We start from the raw sequence: 11,528 nt of genomic DNA, 5'->3' as shown, positions 1-11,528 counted from the left end.
ATGTGAGACCTAGGACTAGCGGCTCTTCCATTCCTGGGGCTACAATAAATGTGAGCATCTCCCTATGGTTCCCTAGTCTTATTTTCAATGGTTCTGTGGTAAACCTAGCTGGCTCTCCCCCCTCCACTATAGTTCCATCTAATTGGCAGAAAGCGATGGGATTTTCCAATTCTTTCAGTTGGATTGCCAATTTCTCTGCAAGGGAGGGGTTGATTAGGCATCGGGTGCATCCCAAATCCAGCAATGCTGCAACTTCCTCCCCCTTCCCTTGGCTGGGGATAAACAGTCTTAGGGGTAAAGTGATTGGTTCAATTGGGTTGCTTACCAGCGGGTAGTCTTCCGGATCACTTTCGGACTGGCTCAGGTCCCCTCAGAGCATTGGGGGTTCTTCCTATGGGTTGGGGGGTATCGGAATCCCACAGCTCTCCGGCCAGTCTCCTTTCCTTGAGGGCTGGGTGTTCCAGGTTTCTCCCCTGATGGGTCATCTGGCTTCCTGGCAGGGGTTTTTGAACAGCCTTCTCCTGCACAGTGTCCCTCCTTTCCACACTTAAAGCAACCAGATGTTCTTGGAGTCATGGTGGTTTGGGGTTTGAAAACTTTCTGTTTCCCCTGGCGTGGGGATCTTTTCCAAAACTTGCCACTGCAGTACTGGTTACGAGTCATGTCTATCTCTGCCTCCTCTGCCATCATGTACCATTCATGCAGGAGGTTTGGGGCCCCACAGGCCAGGCAGGCAGTGTATAGGTCATCATTTAGTCCATTTTGAACCAACAGACTAGGATATCCTCTGGCCAGTTGACTCGGCCAGCCAGGTTATGAAATTCCTCAGTGTATTTAGCTACTGGGTGACGGCCTTGCTTTACAACTCTCATACGGTCTCGGGCTTTTCTATCAGCGAGAGGGTCTTCAAAGCGGTGACATAGGGCCATCATGAAGTGGTTGACGTTCCTTAATTTTGGGGCATTGATGTTGTGGAGTGTCACCATCCATCTGGCTGATCCAATAGGGCCTCCAGTTCCAAATTCCATCCAGGTTTATGATTGCCCCAGGTGAGGGTTACTCCCCTGGTTCTTCCATCCCAGCTGTCTCTCTTTCCTATGCCTATAGACTACCGGGGCTTTGTGGAGGTTTCGCAGGCAGCTTCGCTAACTTCAATGGGGTGCACCGAGTCTGGCTGGGTAACTGTTGATGTTTCTCCCCAGCCTTCGGCTTCCCCTTAGTCCTTGCTGTACTCAGACACTTTCCTTTTTTTTTTTTTTGCAGGGTCCCCTCAGTAGAGTGAAGGTTTTTTTTTTATTTCCTCTCTGGGCTGACCTCTATTGCAGAGGCTGCTTTGTGTCAGGCTACAGAACTTTTTCACATTCAATCAACTAGAATGAACTCCTGAAAGTATCAAAATGTATCAAAAGGAATCCTTTATTGAGATGAGACAATTCATGTAGGGGTTAAAAGCAGCGTCTAAGGTCTCTCAGGCATGCAGAGATAGATAAGGGAGTTTAAAACCCCTCCCCTTATATTGATGTGTATTTAGTAAAACAAAGAGCCAACATGTTAATTCCCCCACACCCCTTTTTTAGAACGATCTTTTCCAGGGTTTCCCAGGACACATCTCACTGTGGAATTTTTATGGTCTCTTCATCTCCTGGCTGTCTCTCCTAGAGGTGATAGGTTCTGGCCATCTGTGTTTTATCTCTCTGTTGTATCATGTGTAAGTTATACAAATTTGATATAAGATTAAATATATTCAGGTTACATCAAGAAGGATTTCTTTATCAGTCTCCCCCCCCCCCTTTTCTTCTTCCATTGAATAAATGACAGATACACAGATCTGACAGAGGTCCTTCTCCATCCAGTAGAGTTCCTCCATGGTGGACCATTTGGTCTGGTCCATGGATTGGTAGACCACCTGGTGCACTACATCTGCCACCACCACGGCCACTTGCAGAGTCCCCGATGGGGTCAGTAGGTTCTGGCATGGGCTACCGCAGAATCTGCAATTGACCATGGCCTCCTTGGTCTTCTTCTCCATCTTCATTGAGTCTTTCTTCTGTCCGAGTAGACTGAGTAAGCAGCTGGAGCTCAGGACCCCAGATAGCAGCTCTACAGAGCTCAGAATTTAGGAGATCCAGTTTAATGTTATGGTACCAAGTAACACAACCCCAAATGAAAGAAGTCTGAGGCACAAGGTTTCCTCAAAGAACATTTTATTACAGCATGTCAAATTGGCACAATGCTGGTGAAAATCAGATCAGTTCCCACCGTTCACCCCCCCCCCAAATTAAAAGCAAAAGTTTTTCACTTCCCCAGAGGTGTCAGTCACATGGTCCAATCAGCACACAGTCCAAATGTTAGTTGGCCTCAGTCTCTACCTCCCAACCACCTGCACATAGAACCTTGATTCTCAGAGAAAAGAATGCTGTTTTGGTTATAGCACCCCATCTATCTCTAAACCCACCCTCCCTATCCCTTATCTCCACTCTGTGCCAGCATTGAAGCTTTGAAGAAAGGAAAAATCCCTGTAGAACAGGAAAATGGCCACTGTCTAGCTAGCTTCAGGGTTGACAGCTGGCACAGTGTGAAGACTCATTTGTCCAGGGCAAAGAAGCAGAATTAGATTTGGTCAGAGGCCCATTGGTGTCATGCCCCTGGTGGAGACTGACTCTGAGGATGAGGAGGATCCAGGCCCATCCCCTATCCATCCTAGGGCAAGCAGGGAGGAGAGGATCAGGGAAAAGCGAGGTCTACTCGGGAGGAGATTACCATGATCCTCCTCATGGCTTGCAGCTGGGAGCTATGTATATAAGGGTGTAACTCCATAGTCAGAATTGCTGGAGTCAAATGTAGTGTTTCCTTTGAAAGAGGTTTATCTTTGTTGGCGTTCTTCCCATGGACTCTCCTTGGTTATCTTCCTTTAATGTATGCTTAATTATCTTGGCTTGCTTTGGAACTCTCATCAAAGCGGTTTGGTTTTGGTTTCCTTTTGCCTCATTATTTACTTTTGTGACCTTAAACTGTGCCTAATAAAACAGTGAAGTTAAGTTGAAGGCATTACCAGACTTTAATGTATGTTTTGAGTTTTGGGTTATGTTGAGAGACTATGGGTCATCACATTTTGACTCTAGCCACCCCTTCAACTTATTTCTTGTTCAACTTGCTTTTTGTGGGGTGACCATGGATCAGCTCAGAGCAGAGATTGCCTAGTTAAGCCAGCAAGTGGCTCTTTTGATTGCACAGGTTGCACTGATGCAAGCTGCCTGGCCATGCCGCAAATGCCCAGTGGCAGTGCCAGATAAATTTGATGGTTCCCTGGCCCAATTTCCAGCATTTTTTGGCTTCGGCCTGAGGACTTCTCCACTGACCGGGATAAGGTGGGGGCTTTGACTAGTTTGTTGTCAGGCTCTGCAGCATGTTGGGTGACACCTCTGTTGACCCAGCCCAACCAGGTGTTGGACAATTACACTGGGTTTTGCCATCAATTCCAGGCCATGTTTGAGGACCCTGTTTGGAGCCAAACAGCAAATAGATGTTTGAGAGAGTTGAAGCAGGGGCATGGCTCACTCATGGATTATATTGCTAGTTTTCGGGTGGTTGCCCAGGACGTACAATGGAATGAGGCAGCACTATTAGACCAGTTCCAGGAAGGTTTGTTGTTGCAGCTCCTGGATGAGTTGGCGCGCACTGAATGCCCTCGCACCCTTCAGGAGCTCATGCATCTGTGTCTTCATATCGATGCTAGGCTTCAGCAGCGAGGGGTGCGATGACGGACAGAGACTGCATCTGTTCCCATTTGTGGCAGCTTGACATCAAGAATTGGATGAGAATGAGAGACAAGAGACTCCTTGGGTGTATATTGGGGACCTGTTGCAGTTCTGTGATCACATTTACGTGCCTGGAGGTCCTCTTCAAGGCCTTATTTACATCAGTGTCATGATAGTCTGGTGGATTTTTAAAGTCAATCTCATGTCCTGTGGCTTTGAGGTGTTGGACCAGGGAAGAGGTCGGTTCTTCTTTTTTGATTGAGTTCTTATGTTCTTCAATGCATGCACTTATTCTTCTGTTAGTTTGTCCAATGTATGTGGTGGGGCAGGCAGTGCAAGGGATTTCGTATACTCCTTGGTTTTCTAATTCGATTTTGTCTTTGGGGTTTCTTAGGATGGTGGATATTTTTCTGTTTGTGCAGAATGCTGTTTTAATGTTGTGTTTTTGGAGGATCTTGCTGATTTTTAAAAATATTTGGAGGATCTTGCTGATTTTTAAAAATACCAGAACTATCGCCAAAACCGAACACTTCAACAGCAGAATAATCAGAGAAGCCATAGAGATAGAAAAACGCCCACACAGCATGAATAAACGAGATGACACCTCCCGCCTACCAGCCATATGCATACCCGCCCTCATGAACAGACGAGTACCTAACATGAAGAATGACACCAGACGCACACCCATGAGGGCCACACAAGATGCCACCACCACACTTCCATGCAGAAAGCAGACTCACACCCACACAGAAGATGAGACACAACCATGGACCAGAAGCTGCACTGCAGCTGCTTCACTACCCACTTCAAACCCCTCCGAGCCATACATGAAGCAAACCGACACCCACTATGAAGATGCAGCACGACCACGAACTTGAAGCCAAACAGCAAGATCACAGCTCACCAACTCAAATCCCCCAGCAACTAAGACTAACCTGAGCACAACCAAGCCCCCACCTGAACAGAACACGCCTCCAACCAATCAGAACACGGCCAACCCCCCCAACCAATCAGAACACAGCCAAACCCCCTACCAATGAGAACACACCCTCACCCAATCAGAACACAGCCAAGCCCCCACCCAATCAAGTCCCACCCCCACTAGCAGTTAAAAGGAAGAAGCAGCTGCAATCTCACATCACTCTGAGAAGCAAGAGCCGAAGACAGAAGCCTGAAGATGATGAATGAGACTTCATCGAAACGTTGCCTAGATACTTCGAATCTTACGGGAGAAAACCGAACAACCAAAGATAGATAGATAGATAGATAGATAGATAGATAGATAGATGATAGATAATTATATAATTATATAATTATATAATTATATAATTATATAATATTATATAATATATATATATATTATAAATGGCCCATTATAAAATGCAGCAAATTATATATAAGAATATAGAAAAATATATTTATAATTATATAAATATATTTATAAATATATATAGAATATAGAAAACTATAGAAAAAAAAAGAATATAGAAAAAAACTAGACTTCTCAGAGAAGCACAGAGCCGAAGACAGAAGCCTGAAGATAATGAATGAGACTTCATCGAAATGTTGCCTAGATACTTCCAATCTTACACGGGAGAAAACCCGAATAACCCGAATAATCCACATACTAATACCCACGAGAACCTCAGAAAATATATATATATATATATAAATATATATTATATATAAGAAAAAGTAACACCGTGGCTGCTCCTGCTACTACTTTCCACGCTTTCCAAACGCAAGTCCCAGGAAAGAACAAAGAGCAAACCACGCTCAGGGGTATCCAAGGTGGGCCTAAAGCTAGGCCGCTGCTGGTGGAGCCTTGCCCTGCCTTGGTGCCCCGTTTCCCGGCTTGGTGGTCCTGCTCGGGCAGCACTTTAAAAGCCCTCCTCCTCGCGTATGTGCCCGACGAGCCGCTCACCACGATGGCGGCTCCCAGCACCCGAGCAACTTCCCAGGAACTTGTGGCTTGCTTTTTCCTCTTGGGCGCTCGCGCCTGGCCCCGAGCTGTGCGGTGGAGGGGAAACCCGGAGCGCCGCCGGGTCACCTCCTCCAAGCAGCCCACCTCCCCACTGGGCTTCCCCTCCACCACGCAGCTCGGGGCCAGGCGCGAGCGCCCGCAAGGAAAAAGGAAGCCGCAAGTTGCTGGGAAGTTGCTCGGGTTTCCAGGGCTTCCAGGCTTAAACTTTGCACAGGCAAAGTTTGCAGGTGGGAGCGTCTTCCCGCCAAGGAGCGGGAAGGGTTCCACCCAGTGGACGGGTGGGATGCTTGGAGGAGGCGACCCAGCGGCGCTCCAGGTTTCTCCTCCACAGCATGGCTCGGGGCCATGCGTGAGCGCCCGCAAGGAAAAAGGAAGCCGCAAGTTCCTGGGAAGTTGCTCGGGTGCTGGGAGCAGGCTTTTAAAGTGCCGCCCGAGCAGGACCGCCGAGCCGGGAAATGGGGCACCAAGGCAGGGCAAGGCTCCACCAGCAGTGGCCTAGCTTTAGGTGGCTCCAAGCAGCCCACTCCAAGCAGCCCGCCCGCCCACCAGGCAGAACCCTTCCCGCTCCTTGGCAGGAAGATGCTCCCGCCTGCAAACTTTGCCTTTGCAAAGTTTAAGCCTGGAAGCCCCGGAAAAAAAGGGGGGATCGGTGGGGACTCACCTTCGGAGAGGTCACACTCGAAGGTGATTTTGAACTCCCAGCCAAGGCCTTTGCAAAGTTCTTCTTTTCTTTCGTACCTCAAGAGCGCTCCGCACTGTTTTGCAGCTTTGGGTGCCATGCGGCGCAGGGCAATACGCCACGCCCAGTGATTTTTTTCAGGGGCGGGCTGGATTGGACAGACCAATGGGCTGGATGTGGCCCGCGGGCCATAGTTTGCCCACCCCTGCCATGGACTCTCCTCGGTTATCTTCCTGGAATGTATTCTTAATTATCTTGGCTTGCTTTGGAACTCTCATCAAAGCGGTTTGGTTTTGGTTTCCTTTTGTCTCATTATTTACTTTTGTGACTTTAAACTGTGCCTAATAAAACAGTGAAGTTAAGTTGAAGGCATTACTGGACTTTAATGTATGTTTTCAGTTTTGGGTTATTTTGAGAGACTACGGGTTATCACAATTGGGCCTTTGGTCATGCTCGGACGACTTACTGAAGTTTTGTGGAAGGATTTATGTGCTGAAAGAGCCCTCCCAAAACCTAATCCTTCACCAATGTCATGACAATCTGGTGGCAGGACATTTTGGCTTGTTTAAGACTTTGTACCTGATGGGGTGGGTGTTCTGGTTGCTGCAGATTTGCCAAAACCTGGAGACCTATGTGGTAAGGTGCCTGGAGTGCTGGCAAGCAAAGAATGCACCAGGATCCCCGTGTCTGCTACGACCACTGTCCATGCTGGGGGGGCCGTTGTGGAAGCATATCCATGGACTATCATTAATTTCTCAATATCACAAGGAGTCACAACAGTAGTGGTGGTGGTGGACATGCTCACCAAGGTCAACCAGAGATGAATGAGTGAATGTGTCAGCCTTCAAGATTTTCTTCCTTTGCTTTGCATCTTTTGGCTGTCATAAATAACGGGGGGAGGAGGGGGGACATGGTTATGGGAAGTGAGCTGGAGGTGTTACAAAACAGAACTGTATAAGTTGGGAGGGAAAGGTTCTTGCTTAGGCTTCTATCCTATGCTATGAGCAGTCACAACTCTTTATCAAAATATGTCAAGGTCAACAGACAGAGGCCTCATCACCACCTGGAGATGCCCACATGATGCTATACACAACTTTTAATTGGATGAGCCAATGGAACTATTGGGGGTGGGAAGGTTGCCATCACTTTGTATATGTGATTTACATGCTCATTTTCTCAGATTCAGAATTCTTTTGTTGCTACCACTTACAGATACAGATAATCAGAGTTGGAAGGGACCTTGTAGGCCATCTAATCCAACCCCCCGCCCAAGTGGGAGACCCTACACCATTTCTGACAAATGGCAGTCCAATCTCTCCTTGAAAGTCTCAATGCATGGCGCTCCCACAACTTCCGAGGGCAAACTGTTCCATTGGTTGATTGTTCTCACTGTCAGAAAGTTTCTCCTTGTTTCCAGGTTAAATCTCTCTTTGTTCAGTTTCCATGCATTATTCCTTGTCTGGGTTACAGGAGCTTTAGAAAATAGCTTGATCCCTTCCTCCCTGTGGCAGCCCCTCAAATATTGGAAGACTGCTATCATGTCTCCCCTGGTCCTTCTCTTTACTAGACTAGCCAAGCCCAGTTCCTGCAACCGTTCGTTGTATGTTTTAGCCTCCAGTCTCCTAATCATCCTGGTTGCTCTTCTCTGTACTTTTTCTAGAATCTCAACATCTTTTTTATAATGTGGTGACCAAAACTGGATGCAGTACTCTAGGTGTGGTCTTACTAAGGCTTTATAGAGTGGTATTAGTACCTCACTTGATCTTGACTGTATCCCTCTGTTAGTACAACTTAGGATCGCATTAGCTTTTTTGGTGGCTGCTGCACACTGCTGGCTCATATATAGCTGGTTGTCCACTAAGACTCCAAGATCCTTCTCATAGTTACTGCTATTGAGCCTTGTTTCACCCAGTCTATATGTGTACTTTTGGTTTTTCTTACCTGAGTGTAGGACTTTACTTTTCTCTATATTGAATTTCATTTTATTAGATATGGCCCAGTGTTCTAGTCTGTCAAGATCCATCTGGATCTTGAGCCTAGCTTCTTGGGTGTTAGCTATTCCTGTCAGCTTAGTATCATCTGCAAATTTGTTAAGTTCTCCTTCTATTCCCTCATCTAAGTTGTTAATGAAGATATTGAAGAGTACTGGGCCTAAGGGGGAACCTTGTGGCACCCCACTGCTTACTTCCCTCCATGTAGACTTAGACCCATTAAGGACTACTCATTGTAGTCCTTAATGGTTTGCCAGCCAGTTGCGAATCTATCTAGTGGTGGTGCTATCTATTCCACTTTTTTCTAGCTTACTAAGAAGTAGGTTGTGGTCTACTTTATCGAAATCTAAATATATTATGTCCACAGTATTTTGCTGGTCTACTAATTTAGTCACTGTGTTGAAGAATGAAATAAGGTTGGTTTGGCATGATCTGTTTTTAACAAACCCGTGCTGACTGCTAGTTATTATTTTACTTGTTTCTAGATGTTGGCAGATCTGTTTTTTTATTATCTTTTCCAGTATCTTCCCGGGTATTGATGTTAGACTGATTGGTCTATAGTTTCCTGGGTCTGTTTTTTTTTTCCTTTTTTGAAGATGGGAATCACATCAGCTCTTTTCCAGTCTTCTGGTAGTTCCCTGGTGCTCCAGGATTTTTGAAAGATATGGTGCAGTGGTTCTGAGATGACCTCTGCCAGCTCCTTTAAAACTCTGGGATGTAATCCGTCAGGGCCCGGTGATTTGTTTTCATCAAGATCAGACAGGTGTTCTCTTACTATTGTTTTGCTTTTTTTAACTTTTATTTCTGATCTGTCTTTTACAGTTATGTTTTTGGTGGGTTGAGCTATAGTTTCTTTTTGTGTGAAGACAGAGGCAAAGAGTGAGTTAAGCAGTTCTGCTTTCTCTCTGTTGCCTGTTACTTCCTTGCCAACTTCTCTCTTTAGTGGACCGACTGTTTCCTTGATTTTTTTCTTGTTATTTATATGTTGGAAGAAGCTTTTTTATTATCTTTGACTTTTGTTGCAAGTCTTTGTTCGTTCTGAGCCTTTGCTATCCTGACTTCATCTTTGCAGTTTCTGGCTATCTGCTGATATTCTGCTTTAGTTGTATGTCCTTCTTTCCATTTTTTGTACTTGTCCTTTTTGTCCTTCAATTTGCCAAAGAGATCTTTGTGTAGCCATGCTGGTTTCTTCTTGGATTTCTTGTTTTTCTTTCTCAGTGGTATTGTGCTGGTCTGGGCTTTTATGATCATACTTTTTAGAATTTTCCAAGATTCTTGAGTTGTTTCCCGCTTCAGGATTTTCATCCATGGAATCTTTCCCAAGTTCTCTCTGAGTTTATTGAAATCAGCTCTTTTAAAATCCAAGACTCTGGTGTCATTATGTTCTGCTGCTTGTGTTTGTGTTATGTTGAATTCTAGTATGACATGGTCACTCTCACCCAAGGTTCCTGCAGTTTCAACTCCCTCTATCACTTCTTCTCTGTTTGTAAGAATTAAGTCCAGTATGGCTGTCCCTCTAGTTCCATCCTGTACCTTCTGCACAACAAAATTGTCAGCTAGGTTGGTTAGAAACTTATTTAATTTCTCACTTGGTGCAGAATTAGTTTTCCAATTGATATCAGGATAATTGAAGTCTCCCATTGATATTGTTGTGTGTTTCCTGCATATGTTTGTTAGTTGGCTGGCAAAAAGGACATCTATTTTTTCTGCTTGACTGGGTGGCCTATAATATACACATATGGCCATGTCATTCTTTTTTTCTTTTATATTGACTCATATGCATTCTAGGAGATTTTCATCTTTGGTTTCATGCATTTCTGTAGCAATATAGTGGTCCTTTACATACAGTGCAACTCCACCTGCTCTTTTATGGGGTTTGGGGGGCGGGGTTGAATAGTTTGTATCCTTCTACCAGTATATTCATGGGTCATGGGTTTCATCCCACCAAGTTTCTGTTATTCCAACTATATCATATTTACCTTCATGTATTCGTAGTTCGAGTTCACCCTGCTTGTTCCCCAGACTTTAGGCACTTGAGATTTTTATGTCTGACATTGTGTTTCCTGTCTACATAACCTGTGTTGTGCCTGCCTGTCCCTACTTTCTTGCCACCTGTTTGATTAGTGCACATGATATGGCACTCACTATTAAATGCTTGGTTTTGGTTGGCATCAAGGTTGATAATCTTACTTGCACAAACATCTATTTTGCATGCACTGGTATCCTTATTAGTTTTAGGTTGCTGGGGACAGAGATGTTCTGAATCCATTAATTCTCTGTCCCACTGTTCAGTTTAAATGTTTATCCAGGAAATCTGTGAATTTAATGCCAAGTAACTCAGTCCCTTTCTTTGATGGATGCAAACCATCTCTTTTGTACAGTTTTTCATTGGACCAGCTGCAGACATCATGACTAATAAGACCAAAGCCTTCCCTTTTACACCACTCCTTTACCCACACATTAAACTCGGCTACACGCTGCCCTTTCCCTTTTTGTTCCTTGTATACTGGTAGAACCTCTGAAAAGATAAGCCTACAGTCCATATTACTAAGTTCATACCCCAAGCTCTGGAAGTGTTTCTGAACAGAAAGTACATCATTCTGGGACAGATTATTTGTACCAAGATGTATAATAACATCAACATCACAGCCCTTGCTGGCATTCTTGACTATCTTCTTGTCTCTGCTGGCAGTAGCAACCTGGTAGACACCTGACCTCTTTCAAAACCTCAGTATTCTTTCCTAAATTTACATCCCTTACAACTGAGTCCCCAACCAGAAGGTGGCTTCTCTTTTGGATGCCTTGCTCTTCTTGTGTGACTGGTGCGTAATACCAGATTCACACTTTCTCTTTTCCAAAGTAAGTTCTTCTTCTAGGACCATGATCCCTGACTTACTTAAGTTATCATTATCACAACTACCTTGACCTGTCACTTTAGTGTCCCTATTAAGGTCAGCAAGGGCATTGTATCTGTTATGCTGGGACACAGCAAAAGTTTTGTGTTTATGGTCCACAGCTCTCACCCTGCCAGATCCCACGGTTGTCCATACTGCCCTTTTCCTGTAGGATCTTTGTGGTAGTGGTGGCTGGTAGCATGGCAGCTCAATAGATGGCTG

This window comes from Pseudonaja textilis, chromosome 2 (genome assembly GCF_049901715.1).
Source record: "Pseudonaja textilis isolate UNSWEBS1 chromosome 2, rPseTex1.2, whole genome shotgun sequence".
NCBI lineage: Eukaryota > Metazoa > Chordata > Lepidosauria > Squamata > Elapidae > Pseudonaja > Pseudonaja textilis.
Note: the sequence above shows the minus strand (reverse complement) of the source record.